Source organism: Heterocephalus glaber, unplaced genomic scaffold, assembly GCF_053883595.1.
Source record: "Heterocephalus glaber isolate CG9 unplaced genomic scaffold, H.glaber_assembly_v1.0 deba00001497, whole genome shotgun sequence".
NCBI classification, from domain to species: Eukaryota; Metazoa; Chordata; class Mammalia; order Rodentia; family Bathyergidae; genus Heterocephalus; species Heterocephalus glaber.
In genome coordinates, this window is record NW_028258320.1 from 34,298,095 (window position 1) to 34,318,479 (window position 20,385).

The 20,385-nt window shown below is 34.1% G+C and overlaps 1 pseudogene; it reads left to right on the plus strand.

The window, feature by feature from the left end:
• LOC101698677 (arginase-2, mitochondrial pseudogene) overlaps window positions 1-20,159 on the plus strand; it is an 85,931-nt pseudogene extending 65,772 nt beyond the window's left edge.
• Window positions 20,160-20,385: the final 226 nt, after the last annotated feature.

The window sequence follows — 20,385 nt, forward strand, 5'->3', positions numbered from 1 at the left end:
TGCAAAAGTTATCATTTTCCTCTAATTTAATCTTCTCTTTCAGTCAAAAGAATATCAATTCAGCACTTCAGCTCTTGGAAAAATTTTTTCCTCACCAATTCAAAGCCTAAACAGATGTATTTTCTGAGTTGCTTTTGTAAGATAATTATAATTAATGATAAGATTATAAGATTAATGCCTTTTATTTATAGATTTTTTTTCTAAGTCCTCAGCTCTAGTTGTTACATTATCACTCTTGACAGTATCCATACAAAATAGAAAAAGAAGTGTATTTTGTCTTAATTTTAAAGTAATTATATCTATATATAACTTGTTACAGTTTAAAAAGCACATCCACATGTGTTACTTCAATTTGATTCTGATCTGAACAGCACCATATAATACATTTAAGTCAATGTGGTGTCATTTTCTTCAGTTTACTTGTGGAAAAACTACAATTCAGAGAATTGGGATATCATCTGCACTTAGGAAATGAAAGAACTGGCTTTGCCTGGTCTGTCAGTAACTTTGCACTGCCAAGACACAGGAAGATGAGGTAAATAATTCTGTATCTCCTAAGAAGCCACCCCAGTGGTCTTTATATTTATTTTAGTGTTTTATTTTTGGGGGGTTAAATTTTTTTATGTTATTATTTTGTCAAACATACTGGGAGGTACCTCCCGGACTTTAGGCATTAGTGACGGTCTTACTTGTTCCTTTTTCCAAAGAACTCTAGAGGAGTTTCTGGACTGGGGGACTTTTTTTTTTGTATTCTTTGGTTTTGCATTTTGAAAGTCCTTCTCTAACTCTCAAACAATGCTCTTAAAGACAGAATAAATATTGAATTGTTTCTTTATCCTCGCAATCTTCGCGGTGTCAAATAAATGTTTCTGTGAAAAGGTTTGCTCCCCGAAGGCCCACAAGTAGTGGTTAGAAAGTGTCCACAAATTAAAGGCAAAGAAATATCACTAACCACAAATGAGAGACATTGACAAAAAATGAGAAGGACATAAATGGGTATTTTACGCATGCATATTCTGGACACTAACCAGGCCCATAGCTACTATATAAGTGTTTTCCCAGTTTTCTATAACAAAGCAGTTTTATATATACAAAGATGTTTTCACAACAGCAGACTGTGTAGAATAAATACTATTTATATTTACTTGATTTTTTTAACTTCCAACAGTAAGACAGTGTTAATCTGAGGGAAAATTTATACTTTTTAATCTCTTAAAGTTTCTGAATCAGTAGTCACTCTGAAATATTTCTGATTTTAATAAAACTAGAACAAAACAACATTGACAGCATTGGAACCATTGCATTATGTAGGAAACATGAATGTATAATTTTCAACAATTCATTACTTCTTATTTGACTAACCACCAAGAATGTATTTGGCACCTATGTATATCCCATTATCTTTGGAGGAAGGTTGAGACTGACATAGCCAAAATGCTAGTCAGTGCCAGGAAAGCATTCTGAAGGATGAGTATTTTCAGTATAGTTGCAGAAGAACAGATCCCAAATATTTGTTTATTTTGCCCACAAGAAGGTTCCCCCCCGACACCTTTTTATGTAATAAAAAGAAAGTGCTTCTTTCAAGGCTCATTTCAATCCCCATCAGAAAATGCTTTCTTCTTACATCTACTCCTTTGCTCAGTCCTGTTCTGTATCTGCATTTTCTGACAGCCATCTCTTTTTTCTGTCTCCATTAGCAGCATTCTAATCTAAGCTTTTATTATCTTTTACTGAGACTACAGGAATAGGATCCTAATTTCTTTCCACCTTCAGTCTGTCTTTCTATTTGTCCCATGGGCAAACATTTAAAGCTTAATCTTCCAATGAGCCACTAAGAATATGTCATTTTTCTATTGAGAATTCTTTATTGGCTGTTCTTTGACTACCAAATAAAGTAGATTGAACTTTACATTTCACAAGCTTGTAAAACATGCCTCTTTACCAACAATCTCTCATTTGTGCTGTGCTTTGATGAAGCAGAGGACTGACGTCTGACATCAAGCATTGAACTTTAAAGGTTCCCTTTCTTGGTTCCCCCAACTTGCTTGTCCTTCAATCAAATCTTACCTAATTTTCAAAGTAATACATGAATGTCAGTCTTCTAAGATGCCTTTCCTGAATTCCCTTTCAATATATCTTCCTATATTCTGTATGTTCCTATGTTCATCATCCTTTGACTCATACCTTTTTTGTGCGTGTACAAGAAAAATTTCTACATTTTTAAGGATCAAAGGGCCTTTCTTGAAATTTATGTGGTCCTGGCAAGGACCACTAAATCTTCATGCTCCAATATTATGGGAAGGGGAAAATTAATGATATGAATCTCACACAGGTATTATTAAGAGTATGGGTTCATACATGTAAATGTCATTAGTAAGAGCTCAATCTTTGTCAGATATTTTTATGTATCTCTTCTCTGTCCTTATACGTGAAAGCCTCCAGGCTACTCATTACTGTATCTCACCATAGAGATAGAACATCTGCTAGGCAGTGTTAACACACACATCTGAACACATGTTTATGAATTCTCATTGTTATTCCCGTGTCTTAGATAACATCAGGCTGCTATGAAGAACCATAATCTATTCATGATCACAGTGACCTCTCTCCTTCCTTCTTATGATGCATGTGGGATGATTATGGCACTTGAAGTGTATGACAAAATATTTTCTACAACAATGACTTCTATTCTAGATAAATGTAGAAAGAGCAATCCTTGCTCATTCTGTTCCTCTAATGCTTTAGAAATATTAATGATAAAGAAACAGGAGAAAGGCATAGGCTAGGAACAAGGAAAATCACATCTCACAGTTGCATTCATATTTCTCTTAAATATATTTTGAGTAAAATATATACTACTGGGCAGGAGAACCTAGGAATGAATGGACTGTGTATACCAAGCTGAGCTCAAGACTTTGAGAAACCTCTTTGTCCATCACTCATTTCTATGTCTTTAAAGAAATAGGACACTAACTCTGGATTGTGCATTAAAATTCATTAAAATAATTGGCTATGTAATCAGAAAGTCATCTTTCAGAAGCATATGGTATTTAGGGGATTCTTAGACTCTGATGTGTAATATAAATCGAGGCACAGACAGAATGAAAAGTATGATTTCCTCATATGGCACTGGTGCCTAAATACCAACTTTATAGATACTGAATTACTCATCCTGGAATATGTGAATTTTTTTTAGGAGAACCTACGTTTAGCATCTAGCCTCATAAGAAAATACATTTATAATGAATACATTTTTGTCACAGCTGTGATTTCACATATATATGTTAAACAAGGAAGATGTCAATTATTTTTAAAATACTGAAGCTTTTTATTTCATTTTTATAATTTGTGTATTCCCAGGTGAAAAAGGAAGAGTTTTCTTAGCCTGGCCTTCACCTTCTATCATTAACAGTCATAAATATTAGGCAGAAAAAGCACTGAACTACAATTTACTGAATGTACAGCTACATGATTGTTTTGATGCTTAAAATAAGCCTCCAAATTAGGTACAGTTTTTCCTGAGAGGTGAATGGAGGTACAGACTAGCCCAATGGTTTGTCAGAAGTCATGTTTTTAGTGAGGAACAGAGCTCAGACTCAAAGTCACATTTTTCTGATTACAAAGATGTTTCACCTAAGATTTGTCCATAAATTTAGGATTATAAAGTTTTATAAATTTTGCTTATAAAGTTCATTGCACTTGTAAAGATTTAAGTTTGTTCTTCTTTAAGCACTTTAGTCCAACATTGGATTCTCCTGCCAGGTGCTCAGGACTGTGTCCTGCTTTGTGGCAAGAGTCCTATACAAAGAATATTTATTAAAAGGGACCTCCTGCAATAGTTTCAAAGAGTCTTCAGCAAAAATCTGGCAGTTCACCCAAACTCATGTTTCCAAGTTCTGGGCTCCTTTCTCTTTCTTCAATAGTACAATCTCAGAATGATTGGTCCAGCTATGGACACTCCAATCTCAGTTAAAGAGGAGAGAAGATATATTTTCTGGGAGGGTGTCCTTGCTTCACATTCTTTATGGAAACACAACTTTTTCCTTTATGAGTCACAGTTACCAAGAAAAATAGTTCTTAAATGCCTGCCAAAGGAGAAACATAGATAGAATCGAATCTGTGCAACTTAGGCTATAAAAACAATGATTGTACACCTGTTTCCATAGCAGTACTATTCACAATAGAAAGCAATCCAAGTGTCTATCAGTAGATGAGTAGATAAACAATCCATAGTACATACATGAAATGGAATGTTACTCAGGCTTAAAAGGAAGGAAATTCTTCCACAAGGTACATTTTGGAATACATGAAATGGAATGTTACTCAGGCTTAAAAGGAAGGAAATTCTGACACACAGCACATTTTGGATTGAATGTAAGGACATTATGTTCACAAAATAAACCAGTTGCAATAAAACAATGCTGTCTGATTCCACTTACATTAGGTATGTAGAACCGTCGAATTCATAGAAACAAAATAGAATAGTGGTTGCCAGAGGTGAGGAGGAGGGAAAATACAAAGTTGATTTTAAAGAGTACAGAGTTCAGTTTTGCAAGATAAATATAAAACAAAACAAAACAAAAAAACAGTTCTGGTGATCTCCTTTACACCAATGTGAATATACTTAACATTACAGAATTGTACATTTAAAAATGGTTCAATAATGAACATTGTGTTATGCACATTTTACTACAAAAAGGCAATGATAAATATATGAAAAATGTAGTTATGGTAAATTTCTGATGTTTCAGTGTATGAAGAATGAAGATATTTGGACATGGTCTTACAACAGAAAAAATAATACCAACCACTAATTCCTAAGCTCAAAACTATCCCCCCAACTTCCTTGACACATATTCTTAATTTTCTAATTTGAGGGCAACCAAGAAAAGTATATACCTAAATATTTCAGATTTCACATCATTATTTGATATGAATTATGTATATAGTTTCCATACTCTTCACATTATTTTAATAACTTAAAAAATGAGGGCCGGGAATGTAGCTCAGTGGCGCTGCGTCAGCCTGGCAAGTGCAGGATCCTGAGTTTGATCCCTGGCATCGAACAAAACTCAGTAATAACTTAAAAAACGGTCACATATACAGCTTTCTCTATCTAAATTTTAAGTAAATAAGTGTTATTTTTTCTTGAAATTAACACCAAATTAAGTCCTTTTAATTGAACATGTACGACCATTTGTACTTTGTTGTGTGTATTTGATTTTTAATTGACAAAATATTTCAGAGATATGAATAAATTTCTTTGTTATTTTATAATGTAGGTATTTGGTCACCTGTCATATATACAACAGAGATCTGGAGTGGTACACTAGAATAGGAATGCAACCAGAAGTTCAGGCCCGGATTTGAGTCGTAGCTATGACCCCAGGTAACTGAAGCAAAACCTAAAATTTCTGCATCTCAGCAATATAAAAGAATTAGATCCAACTCAAGCATCAGAAAAATTTTTCTGTAAGGACCTAATAAATATTTCAGACTCAAAGTTTTACATAAAAAGGCAAAATATAACAAGAGAGAAAATAAATCTCCCATTATACTGATGATATTTCAGCTGTAATAAAGATACGGAGTATAAATTTTTCTTTACAATGTAAGTTTGCTAGATATAATGGAATTAATATTTTTGAGAGTTTGATTGCTGTTTTAAATGAGTGGTTGTTATCATCATATAAACTGAAAAATATTTGCTGGTAAAAACTTTTTCTAGCTCATGAGTTTTACAAATAAATCAGCATTGGGTCAGTTGTGCTCCATAGGCTGTGTTAATTGTCCACACTACTATAGCATCTAGATAATTTCAAAAGTCTTTTCCTTCACTGCATGCCATGCTTCCAGAATTTCCCTTTCAGCCTCTTTTGTTGGACTTAACTCTTCTGCTCTGTTTTCAAATGTTTGTCCTAGGGACCCTATGTCCCTTCCATTTAGATTTTCTTATTGTGTTAGCTTATCTAGCCACATGGTTTTAAATTATAATTCCATATGATGACTTACAGATTTTTATCTCTATAGCTGACCTCTCCACTACAAGACATACTTATCTTCCTTCTTATTTTTTCCCCATTCCCCTGCCCTCATTTGCACCCCTCCACCCCTCCCTATTTACAAAGACTTTGTTTCTGTTTTTCTTCCTTTTCTCATATTTATTCCTTTCCCTTCCCCTACCCCTCTCACTTCCCCTTCCCCTTTAGGCCTTATCTTCCTATTTTACATTATCTATTCTACATTTTGATCCTTATTTGCACTTTCAGTTTCTCACACCAGAGAAACTATTCAGTATTTACATGTGTGTGTCCATTTTATTTCACTTAAGAGTATGGCCTCATAGCTTTAAATGTCTCTAGTTTCTCTTTCTTTATGGCTGAAGAGTACTCCATTTTATTTTTTAAAAATCTTCTTTTTCCAGTCACCAGTTGATGGTCAATTGGGCTGTTTCCAAGATATATCATCTAAAGGTACGAATTCCCAATGATGAATGCTATCGTATTCTATACCTAAAATGTACCAACAAACTTAATGAATAAAAAAGAAATATTTATATAACTAATTATCTTTTCATTTACCTCATAATATCTAAGAGATATCTCAAATAAACAATTCCTGCAATTGTCCTCCACCTTGACCTTCCTCTTTTCAGTAAATGACTACTCTCGCCACCTTGTCATTCAAGTAAAAAATCTAGGAGCCATCCCAGATCATTCTCTGAACTCTCTCCAGCACTACTTAGTCCATCAACATATGTTTCAATGCTTCTTGTATAAGAAGACAAGTGTCTAGTTAAGCATATCTCTTTCTTGTTTTACATGAAAGAGAAAAGCTGAATTGAAAAGCTCTATAGATGAGATATATAGAAATATACTGGTTAAAAGTAATTATAAATATTATCAAGTCATCTTCCCAAACAAATATTGGGTGCATCAATATTTCTCCATCTCTACTGATGTCATCTCAGTCCAAGCTACTGTCATCTCAGCTGGGCTACTGGTCTTGCTTACAAACAAATACTTTTGTTTCCACTTTCAACTCTGATACATTCTCTACAGAGCAAGGAAGAATGATCATCTCAAAGAATATACAGGAAAGCCCTTACTGTGAAGATTCCTTTTGAGTGAATACCAGAAACTCCTGATGAAGCAAGCAGAATGAGTTTAGGTGTAAGAGTGTTCAAAGAAGAAGAGCAACTGCAGAACGGCAAGAAGCAGAGTTGGAGCAGGGGGAGCCAGAGTTGGTGTTAGAGATGGCAGAAGTTGGATTATGCAGGACCTTGTAGACCGAGTGTGCTGCTGAGCAAGGATGAGATGTGTTCTCCCATGGTTGAAAGGAAAAATGGGCTACTCTGGTCTGAAGTGAAACAGAGCTAAGGTTAAGAGACCAACATGAACTCTATTGCAATATTTTAAGTGGGAGGATAGGGCTAAGTGAGCCAAAATTATGCTCTGATTCCACGAGGTGAGGCAGAGTGGAACTAAAGACAATCCCAAGGGTTTTAGCCTAATTAAAACTGGGAGACTGGAGGCTTGCCATTATCTAAGATGAGGAAGTCTGAGGGGAGAAGATATTTTGATGGAAATATTAGAAACTTGGTCTTGGGTAGGTTGCATTTTTTATGCATTTCAGGTATTCAAGCAAATATGTCAAGTATTTGGTTGAGAGTTTAAACATAGAGTTCAAAGCAGTAAAGTTTAGAGACACAATTTTGGTAGTCATTCAGGTCATTCACTCTAGAGAGGTGGGTGAATTCATTAAGAAGTGAAAAGGAAAATAAAGGGAAGACAACTAAAGATTGACCCCTGAGTCCTTTTAATATATCTGAATATTAATAAGAGCCAACAAAGGAGACCGAGAAGGAGCTGCCTGTGAGGGTGGAGGTACACCAGGAAATGTGGTATCTGAAAGTCATGTAAGAGTTTTCAGGAGGAAGGAGAAATTAGGTCAAACACTGCATGTGGAATGAATAAAATTAGAATAACTATGCAAAGTATGTTCTCAGATTCTTCTTGCCAGGATTTGAAATCACCTACATAAACTAATCTCCTTGGTGGCCCTGACTTCAATTCCCATTGGTCCTTCCCTTTCTCAATAAGGCTTGGTCCCTCTCTGTCTCTCCAACTGTCATCTCCTTTTTTACTCTCTCCCACATCCAGCATGCCCTCACTGTCAACTTCTTGCATTTCCAATGTTTCCCTCCTAAGTTTCCAACTACATAGAATATTCTTTTCTTCTCCATTACTTTCTACCATTACTGTTTCTTTTCATGACTGCCCACTCTAAAATACTAATTTCACCAATATTATTTCTGTTTCCTTCCATGCATTTTAATCAGTTTTTTCCTATTTCCTCATATAATTTTTAACATCACAAAATCACTGGTTTTATTGTTTGCCTTCCCACATGAGAGAAAGGTTCTAGTCTGGTTTTCTGCTCTAGCTCAAACTAGAAGATGGACCAATGAAGCATTCAATAAATATTTACTAAATAAGCTTATCAATGTATACCTCAGAAAACTAGCAAAAGTTTTTAAACCATGCCTGGAAGCAAGCACAGGTAAATAATTTCAAATGAAGATATACAGTGGAAGAAATTTGAGTCATATATCCGTTTGATGATGCTAGAAAGTATTTTTCAAGTGTTTTCTAAGTTACACGATGCTAAAAATATAAACTTTAACCCATTTGCAATGTAGTTCATCTACCTCATTTCCACATGTCTACAAATATAACCTTGTATTTACCTAAGAGTTATGCTGCATCGTAGCCTTGTGTTACTTTTTAAAGTTTATGGTATCTGTAAAAGTAACAAAATCATTATATGGTCTAGCTGATAGTGAACACACTTTGATCGTCTATTGAAAATATATTGAAATAAGTGAATATTGAAATCTTTAATTAAGAGTAGCTGATGAACACTCAAGTAAATTTTTCTCACCTACTATTCTTCTCAAGAAGGTTTCCTTTTAAGAGGTCCAGATGAACACCATTTATCATTGGTCTCTCTCTCTCTCTCTCTCTCTCTCTCTCTCTCTCTCTCTCTCTCTGTCTCTTAAATCTCTCTGATGAAATTCAGGGATGATTAGAAATAGGGTCTGGGCAGGCTTTGCGTTTGGTAATTTGGTGAGCTCTTTCATCTTCCCTTTGCAGTCTTACGCTCATTGTTTGTTGCTGTTAAAGCAGTAAACGCTGTTTGTCTTCTTTGCAAAACCAAGGCTAGAAAACTTTGAAGTGTTTTCTGTTGCTTAATGTCACCTACTGTTCCTGTCAGCAAACTGAGATAAACCTGATGGACTGAGGTGTCTGGTCTAATTCCTTTATTGACACATAGTCTTGTCTTCAAACACCAGTGTAAATGAATAAGTACTGAGATAGTAATGTGTCAGTAATAGGCTGCCAGATAAATGCCATTGTTTATGTACTGATCCCTGCTTCCTAAGGCCCAAACAGCTCAAAAATCTTACAAATTAGCACCTCGCTGAGATCAAAGAATTGTCTTTTCTTTCTGCAATTACCTACTTGGAGAGCAGAACAAGCAAATGAGACTAGTTTAAGCTGGCTCTTTTTAGTCCAAATCTTTCTTTTGAGGAGAACAAATGGTGGAATTACACACTGTTTCAGCAAGGAATAGATGAGAATAAAAGATTTACTCTATTTTGCTATATAACAGCAAGGCAAATCTGTAGCTCACTATTAATCCACTATTCTAGCTCCATTATAATTCTTATATTGAATATCAGTAGAAAGAGCCATGGTCATCCTTAGCAACCAGTCTTTTGAGATCTAATTAAACTCAAATAACAAATTTTTTGCTCAGTGGTACTATGATATTTACAGGCTCAAAGAAAATATGAGAAAAATAGTATTTTCTGAAATAATAAAAATTTAGACTGCAAGTTACCTTTAGTCTCTCTAAATTAAAGGATGAGGCAGCATCATTTCATCACTCTGATTTTTCATTATGTGAAGTTCTTTGACATGAAGCACATTCCAGCTCCCCTGGCTTATATAAAAAATGGTATTATTTTATTTAAAGGTATTGATATGAGAGGATAGATGTAATTGACTGAATGTAACTGACTTATACTACATAGTAATCTTATATATTATATTAATGATACAACCTGGAAGAAAGAAATGAAGCAGCCATATCTTACTACAGCTTAGTACAATTTTGGCTTACTTACAAGAAACTCAAGCTTCTTTTAGGTAAAAGAAAATCTTCTTTCAATTCTATTGATATAAGAAGTAATCTTGTCTTTAGGAGTATTGACTTCTATAGATGAGTGGTTTAAAGAAAGGAGATTGACATGAAATGTAATTAACTGTAACAAAGATGAACATACTTTTTTTCAAAGGTGTGTTTCACTTCACTTATTCACATCATGGTTTTTACACCCCTTATGCAAAGGAGTTCATAAAACGTAAGCATGAACTAAGAGAAAATTTTGATAGAATTTGCTTATTTTCCTAAAGGCATTTTCTGTAGAAAAATATTCAAGTAAGCTTTGGACCACCCAAGTCTAGAGTAAGATCCTTTTCCCAAGTAATTCCCAAGTTTCAAGAATGCTGAAAACTCCAGGCTCCAATAGCTACCAACGCTAAGAGAAGTTTAGTGAAACTCTGATCATTATCAAAAATCAAGGGGGCTTCACCCTGAGTCCTTGAAATATGTTCAAATATTTTATTACATTTACCCCCAGCTTCTGATGTTAAAGTAAAACATGAGAAAAAGGCAGGAAATGTCAGCTGGTGTAGGTCCATTAAATGCTAGATAAACCTTTCAGGGTGAGTTATATCCAGAGTGACCACCATTCAATAGCACCTAAACTTTTGTTTTGTTAATCAAGAAACATCAATTTGTAGCAACAGTAGCAACCAGGAAAATAACTATTTTGACAGTGTTATCCATCTATCAATAAAGGGAAAGGTGTGTGGTGTAGATGAAAGAGCATGGTATTTGAAGGTGGATCATTCAGTAATGCTTAAGTTTCAACTTTGTTCTTTTTAATCTAGATGACTGAAGTAAGTCATTTAAATTAATAGGCTCAATTTTCTCATATCTAATTAACAACATAATTACTGGGAAGATTCACCACAATTCAATATATTTGCATATGTCCACCAATAGTTTTGTCAGAGAAGGTGCCTCATGTTTTGTCAATACAGCTTAAAGAAGGTCTATGTTTAGCAACTAAATCATGGTAATTAGTGTGAATAATGAAAAAGGAAGCCTGTGTTTTCAATCTATATGAAGAAGAAAGTTATTGAGTATGCAATAGAGATTCTTCTTTCATATAGTCACTCATCCTTACTTTCCATGAAGAAGAAATTTTGATGCTCTACCAGCAATTCTGAAACCTTAGTTCTGGCCTGGAAATCTGGGGACAGGAGTTCAAGAACACATAAACAGAAAGTTCCAGTGAGTAAAGTTATCTTTTCAATCACATTTCAGGCAGTGAGATGTCAAGCAATATAAACTCAGACCCTTAATCTTCAGCTTCAAACTAGTTAATAATATCCCTGAGGTTAATAAGCTATAAAATGGACATGCAACCCTCTTTTTTCTTCAGATTTCTAAGAAAACATAAGCTCATGTGCTTTCCTATTAAGACCTATTTGTTTTTTGTCTCCACAAGTAAGAATACATTGATATGACATTCTGGTATATGATCACATTAGTTTCTCTTTTCTTTGTAACACTAAAAGGGGCAAGAAGGTAAAACTTTTGATGCAGTTCCATCAATGAGCAACTCATGACACTCTTACAAGAATGCAGGACTAACACAAGCACTTAAACACAAAGCTGCCAACCTGAGATGGATGTCAGAGTAAGAAGAAGCACTTGTTGTGAAAAGCTGAAGGAAGTTATTTGCAACCAAAACACATGTTGATTTTTGGCACCTTTTACAACAAATATCCTTTGCAAATCCAGAGTCCCTTGGTTTATTTTTAAGAATGTTTTCTTTTGAATCTTTTACTTCCCACATAATCTCAAGAAAACTAGAATTTAAAAAATATACCCTTTAATAGAGTAAAAGATTATAATACTCAGAGTGCATCTCAGGTTACAAAACAACTTTTTTTTTTGTAAGATTCATACTCGCTTGCTTGCCTTGAGATTAATAAAGATTCATTACCTTCTCTATTACAGATTTTAATATAATATGAAATAGCATTAAAATTCTTGACATTCTTTACTTTCAAGAAGTACCTTTTAATTTTTACATTTGAAGTTTAAATTTTAAAAAGTAAAATGAATTTTATAGTAAAAATAATAAATGTTTTTTCTCATAAATACAGATGAATCATTTTAAATAAATACAGTCTGCAGCAAGTATGCTGTATAAGTATTCTTCTCCTGAAAGAGATATCCAGAATTATTCATGAGAGAAAGGGAGAGGGGAGATGGATGTAAGAATGCACAGGAACTTGGGGGGTATTTTTCCCCATTTTTCTTGATTAAGGGAATGTAAACAACACTTTCTCCAGTCTCTTCTTTTCTGTGACTCATTTCTTGATCTAAGTCATTTCCCACACCAAGAGTAGACACTCGGGGCTCTGTTGACTTCTCTGGTTGCAACAGAGAGGGCTTACTTGTTTTTGAAATCCGTATAATTATATTCCTGTGGGTATTTATAAGGAGCCACAAACTTCTGCAAATCCCACTTCTAGACTGGCTTCAGCATGGGGGTGGTAAGAACTGAAACAAAAACATTTTTTAACCTGTTTTAGTACCTCATAAATCATACATTTTCCTTTTGAATAACACTCAAATTTCATAATGTTCACAAATGCCAAACTGAATCAAGTCTAATTTAACCTTCTGGCTTACCTCTTGTATCATTCCAGATAATATTCCTGTCATATTAAAATTTTAGCAATGAATATATCACCTACCATTTGCATTGCCACAAAATGCTAAGAAAAAAAACTTAGGGAAAGGAGAACACCAATGCTCTTGATTCAAAGAGGTTCTAACCAAAAATTTTACCAGAATGTTCTCTCAGAGCCGTTAAATAAATGTTTGTTATTATACCACATTTCTCTTTTGAAAAGAGAAATTGAAGTAGTTTTCAGAAATATGTACACCACCAAATGGAAGAAATACAGAACAATCTGTGGAAACTGAGGCAAAGAGAAAGATAGATTGGGAAAAAAATCATTGAGACAAAATTTGATGCCCACAGTGGGGCTCCCAGGGTTCTCTCAGGTTTCTGTCTGTAAGAGGCAATTTTGAAACAAATTTTCTCAATAACTCAGACAGATATAGTTCAAAATCACAACAAGCATGAGACTAGCCATGTTTCTGGCCAAAATCATACCTCATCAAGGGTGAACACACTTCCGGCTGTTCTAAGACACGTGAGAGATTTTTCCCCATTGGTCCTTATGAAGTGCATGTTGATCAGTGGTTGTTCATGGTAATCAATACTTGTGCTACATAACAGAAGATGGCACTCTGGAACTCAGAAGACAGATTTCAGCAGCCAATTGAATATTACCTGTTCTCTTTGTAATAAAGCACTCAATTTTATAGCATACCTATTGTTTAAAAAAGAGATTTATTCATTGCCTGCTAAATGCACACTAATGGACGAAATCTAGTATGTTTTCCAGGGCAGAGGGAAGTTTTGAGAGCCCAGAAGTTTATATAAATGGGAGTAGGGAATGACTTTAAAAATATGAATATAACTTTAGGTACGGGGTATCCACACAGCTTATGATGATGAGGTGAAGTGTAAAGTTCACTAACTTCATGGAAAATCTGTCTGATATTTTCTTTTGCAGTCCTCACAAGCAGTGGCATCAATAATATTCTCGTCATTTGACATATGACAAAAATAAATTTCCAGCAGAGATTAACCTATTTAAATTTTGTGATTGTCTAATATTTATAATAAAGGATTTACAGTTAAATTTGACTTTCTAAAATGCAAGTGATCTTTAACAAGTATGTTCCAATTTTTTAAATAAAAAAGTATTTTCTTGGACCAGAAATTCAAATTTTTGCTAGCATACTGTATTTTATCTTGTAACAATACCAGAGATATACAACCAGGTTTTTAACCTCATTTTGTTGATATAAATCTCAAGTATATTTTCTTCCTTCCCTATTATAGTAATAACCAAGTTCTTAAAATTATTAAGCACATTTTTTAAGTGATAAGAATCTTGATATTCTTTTTTTACTATTTAAATGACTGAAATTATGAAGAATATTTCACTTCTTAAAAATTTACTTTCAATTGAACAAACAATAATAGTTATTATAGAAAAATCTAACCACAAATTTAAAAAGAAAAAAGTACTAATGATACACTCATAGGTAACTTACTATTCTCATTTAGTTAATATGTATTTTGACCTTTTATATAAATAGCTATATATTGCTTCAAAAAAAGATCAGCACTACATATTCTTATATATACAAAGTAACTTTAAAAATAACTTTATTTTCTTTTGTTGGGTCTTGTATGTAATGATAGAGATTTGGCAATCAATTATCAAATTTAGATTGCAAAATTCAGGAAATAGGAAACCTGATGTATACGCTTCCCACAGAAATTCACACTTCTTTTGAAGTGTGAGATTAATGCTCTATCACAGATGGCTGATCTTATTGTAATCAGACCTAATGTGAAGCATGTCAAATGGTTAATGCATGATATGAGTATGGCTGATAAGAAGCTTCTCTGAATTGAGATAAATGGCTTAGCCTCATCCTTATGAATCATTGTCTCACAGAAAATAATGGTAAAGAAGACAAGAAATTGCATGAGTGATCTTTTGAATTCTCATTGCAGGTGTAAAATAAAATGAATCATTGACTCTTTTGGCACAGATATGTGTCAAGTTTTTCTATCAGGATATATATTAGATATAAAATTTTCTTTTATAAGGAGGAAATAGAGAAAAAGGATAATTTTTTATATAGGTAAAATTTTGAGAATACTGAAAAGGATGCAAGTCAACCTTTTACTGGTAGATTTTTTTCTTGTGTAAAATAAGCCTATTGGGCTGGGGATTTAGCTCTTCGCCACCTGCTGTGCAAGCTCAAGGACCTGAGTTCGATCCCTGGTACAAAACAAAATAAAATAAGCCTATAATAAGTAAAACTGGGATCCAACTATTTGCTTCAAGGCAAAAGTTGGGTATTTACTCACATAAAATAAAAGAAAATGTGAAATTATTCACAACTTAATTTTTTATACCTTCATTATTCAATTTAGCTATGTGGACTTAGTTCAAGCTTCTCCAAAATTTTCTGAGAATTAATATGGATTGTGCCTGGCCAACTAGAGTAGTAGTTGATCACTTGTGATTGTCTCTAAGCATGATCTACCCTTGACTGAATCTCTGACTTTTATCTTTGGAAACAGTATCCACTGTTACCAGGAGGGGAAGCCAGGGGCAATATCTACAATTAACATGTATGCCATGGTCAGTTCCTTAGCAGACTAAAAGAAAGGGTGCTGGCCTGGGATGCTGGAGAGACCAGCAATCCAGACTCTGAAATAACAATTTCAACACACAGGTTGACAGGTAGATACAATCTCAAGTTACACAGTTTACATGTCATGTCATTCATCATAAATCTGTGTGCTCACCTATAAAATTTGGCAGTAAAATTATGGTAATTTTGGGGGCTACTCTCTTGATTCTCAGATGTAATGCTGACTCATACCAAATTCTGTTCGAATGTCTTGGCATAAGTTCTAAATTCATATTTCAGTCTGAAATGTGCTTGTGCATCTTACCCCTGCCGAAAACTTCCTATGGAGAGATATTTAAGCTTATGTGTGTGTTTTATTACACTTAACTTTATAGTCTCAAGGTGCATCCATTCTTCTATAAATAACTCAAGTTTATCCTTCTTTATGGTGTGGTACTCCATTTTGTAAAAATACCAAATATTCTTTATCCATTTAACTTTCAATGGACGCCTAGGCCACCTCCAACATTTAGTATTATGAAATATGCATCTATAAATATGTGTATGCTTTTATTACTGTTATATAATGTCTTTAATGGTTTCAGGAAGATATTACCTAGAAGTGGAATAGCTGGATAGAATAAAATTTACATATTTACTTTTTTGGGGAATCTCCATACTGATTACTATAATGACTATACTCATTTACATTCCCAACAAGAATGTAGAAATGTTCCTCTTTCCTGCATAATCTGACTATCATTTTTTATTTGATTTCTTGATAATAGCCGTTTATTCTGGATTAAGTTGGAATCTCAGAGTTGTTTTAATTTGCATTTATCTAACGTTCAGAGATGTAGAACATTATTTCATGTATTTATTGGCCATTTTTACTTCTGAAAAATATCTATTCATTTCAGTTGCCCAGTTTTTGACTAAGTCTTTGATTTTGGGGGTCTAACTTTTTTAGTTCATTGTATATTCTAGATATTAGTCCTTTGTCTGAGGTGCAGTTGAAAAATGTTTATTTCCTGTCCTGTAGGTTATATTTTCATTCTGTTAGTTGTTTCCTTTGTAGTGCAGAAGCTTTTCAATGTTATCGCATCCTATTTCTTGGTCCTCAATGTGATCTCTTGTGCAATTAGTTCTATTCAGGAAGTCCTTGCCTACACCTATGACTTCAAAACTTTTACCTATTTCATCTTCTAGAAAATTAAATGTTTCTGTTTTAACATTTAGATCTTTGGTCCATTTTGATTTTAGTTTAATACATGGTGAGAGATATGGACCTGGATTCAATCTTTTGAATGTGGATAGTCAGTTTTCCCAGCAATATTTGTTACAGAGGCGCCGTATGCTTTTGCCCCTTTGTCAAAGATTAAATAGCTGAATGTGCCTGAGGTTGTTTCTGTATCTTCTATTCTGTTCAATTTATCTATAGGTCTGTTTTTGTGCCAGAGCTATGTTATATTTTTAAATTACTGTAGCTTTGTAATATAATTGAGGTCTGGGCTTGTGATGCCTCCTGGTTTGTTCTTGTTGCTCAGGATTATTTTTGCTATTCTGTGTCTTCTAGTTTCATATGAATTTTAGGATTGTTTTTAGTAGTTGTGTGATGAATAATGTTAGGATTTTGATTGAGATTGCACACAATCTGAATATCAGTTTTGGAAGCATGGCCATTTTGACAATATTGTTTTTACATATCCGGGAATATGGGCAATTTTTTTTCCATTTTCTAATGTCCTCCTTGATCTCCTTTTTCAGAATATGGTAGTTTTCATTGTAGAGGTCTTTCACTTCTTCAGTTAGGTAATTCCTAAGTATTTAATTTTTCTTAGTGTTATTGTGAGTAGTATTACTTTCCTAATTTCTTTCTCATTGAGTTCATTATTGGTGTGTAGGAACACTATTGATTTTTGTGTTGATTTCTAATCCTGCTGCACTACTGATTTTGGTCATTTATTCAAGGAATCTTTTGGTGAAATATTTTGGGTTTTCCACGTAGAGGCTCATGCTATCTGCAAATAATAATTTGACTTATCCCTTTTCTATACATATCCCCAATTTTTCTTTCTGTTGTGTGATTCTCTGGCTGTTTCAGACTATATTGATCATGTGTAGTGATAATGGACATCCTTGGCTTAAAAACTCAGCTTCTCACCATTTAATATCATGTTGGAAGTAGGTTTGTCATAGATGGTTTTTATCAGATTGAGACAAGGTCATTCTATACCTATCTTCTTCAGGGTTTTTAAAATCATGAATGGATGTTGGATTTTTGTCAAAGGCTGTTTCTGTGTCTATTGAGATGATCAAGTAATTTTTTCCTTGCTTATATAACTTATATAATGTATTACATTTATTGATTTGTATATGTTAAACCATCCTTGCATCTCTACGATGAAGCATGGTTGGTCATGATGTATGATCTTTTTTATTATTTGTTTCAATTTGCCAATATTTTGTTAACATTTTTGCATATAAGTTCACTGAAGATACTAGCCTGTAGTTCAATTTTTTGGTTGGGTCTTTGTCTGGTTTTGGAATCAGGGTAATGGTAGCTTATAGGAATTATTTTGGAAATACTCCTCTTTCAAATTTATTAAAAAGTCTGAGGGGTATTGGCATTAGATCTTCCCTGAAGTTCTTGTAGTATTCATGGATTAATTTGTCAGGTCCTTGGATTTTCTTAATCAGTAAGTTTTTTTGTTACTGCTTCAATGTCATTACCTACTATTGGATCATTTAGGTTGTGTTTTTTTTTAAATCTTCTCAGTTCAATTTTAGTAGTAAGTTTTTCTAGGAATCTATTCTTTTCTTCTGGATACTCCAATTTATTGGAGTACAAATTTTCAAAGTAGTTACTAATAAACTGGCTTTCAGCAGTGTCTGTTGTGATTATACCTTTTTCATTTCTAACATTGGTTTGGGGCTTTCCTTTCTTTTTTTTGGTAAGATTGGCTAAGTGTTTATCTATTTTGTTTATTTTTTCAAAAACTCACCTCTTTGATTCATGGATTCTTTGTATTGATATTTTAGTGTCCATTTCATTAATTTCTGCTCTGATCTTTATAATTTCCTTCTTTAGACTAGTTTTGGATTTGCATTTTTCTTGTTTTTCTAGAACCTTGAGGTGCATCATTATGTGATTTATTTGGGCTCACTCTGTTTTTCTGATGTAGGCATTCACAGCTTTAAACTTCACTCTTAGGAATGCTTTTATTGTGTCCCAGAAGTTCTGGTATGTTACACAAGCATTAGGGTTTGAATCTAGGAACCAATTTCTTCTTTGATTTCTTCTGTGACCTATATTGATCATTCAAAAATGTATTTTTAAATTTCTATGTGTTTACATAATTTTGTGGTTTCTTTTTCCATTGATTTCTAGTTTCATGGTGCTATAATCTGATAATATGCCTGGGATAATTTCCATTTTGTCACATTTACTTAAGCATGCTTTAAAAGCTAGTATGTGGTCTCTTCTGGAGAACGTTTCATGTGCTGCTAAGAATAATATGGAATACTCTGTAGATGTCTATTAAGTCCATTTGTTTGAAGTTTTATTTCAACTCTGATATTTCTTCATTGATTTTATTTTTGTCTACTTAGTCTGTCTATTTGTGACAGCAGGGCATTGATTTGACCCACAATAACTGTACTGTTAATCTGATATTTTATGTCCAGTAGTGTTTGTTTTATAAAGTTGAGTGCACCAATGTTTGGTGCATATATACTCATAATTGTTATGTCTTCCTGTTGAATTGTTTCCTGAACTAATATGTAGTGACCTTTGTCTCTTCTGATCAGTTTTGGCATGAAGTCCTCTTTCTGTGAAAATAGGATAGCTACTCAGATGTGTTTTCAAACTCCCATTACATGGAATAGAGTTTTCTATCCTTCGAATTTTAGTCTGTGAATTCATTTTTGGATTAACACTGAGGTGGTTAGTAGAGCAGTGTCAGATGGCTATAGCTGTGTCAGTGTGGGAGGAGACCTCAGCCTTGCAATCAATACTATTAGTGGCCAGGCCCAGCACTGCCCGGACCTTTGTGTCATTTGGGTTGGTGCCCATGCTGACATCAATACAACCCTCACCACTCTAACAGGAAATCTCCATGGACAGCCAGTTGCAGTTCTCCTCAGAGAACTACAGGACAAGACATCATCACTTCCAGGCTTTTCCTGGATCAAACCTTGTATCTCTACCCCAAGTATTGTGTATATTGGCCTAAGAAATGTGGACCCTCCGGAACACTTTATTTTAAAGAACTATGATATTCAGTATTTTTTCATGAGAGATATTGACCAACTTAGTATCAAGAAGGTGATGGAACAGACATTTGACCTGCTGATTGGCAAAAGACAAAGGCCAATCCACCTGAGTTTTGATATTGATGCATTTGACTCTACACTGGCTCCTGTCACAGGAACCCCTGTGGTAGGGAGACTGACCTATGTAGAAGGTGTGTATATTAGTGAAGAAATACACCATACAGGGTTACTGTCAGCACTGGATCTTGTTGAGGTCAATCCTCACTTGGCCACTTCAGAAGAAGAAGCAAAGGCTATCTCTAGCTTTGCAGTGGATGTGACTGCTTCAAGTTTTGGTCAGAAAAGGGAAGGAGGGCACATTGTCTATGACCAACTTCCTACTCCCAGTTCACCAGATGAATCAGAAAATGAAGAACGTGTGAGAATTTAGGAAATATTGTATGCTGGAAAGTTTCCCAATGGGCATTAGCATTGCGAGGCATTCTGAGGAGGACAGATATATGGCTGTCTGGGTCAGTACTGCCTTAATGAGAAGATCTGTGCATTCTCACAACTTAGTTTCCCCTTCCCATTTTGGTGACCAACAATACTACCATAAATGTATTTTGTTTTTTTGCAGTTCACAAGGTATTATGTAAATCTGAAGAAATCATAAACATTTATTACCTT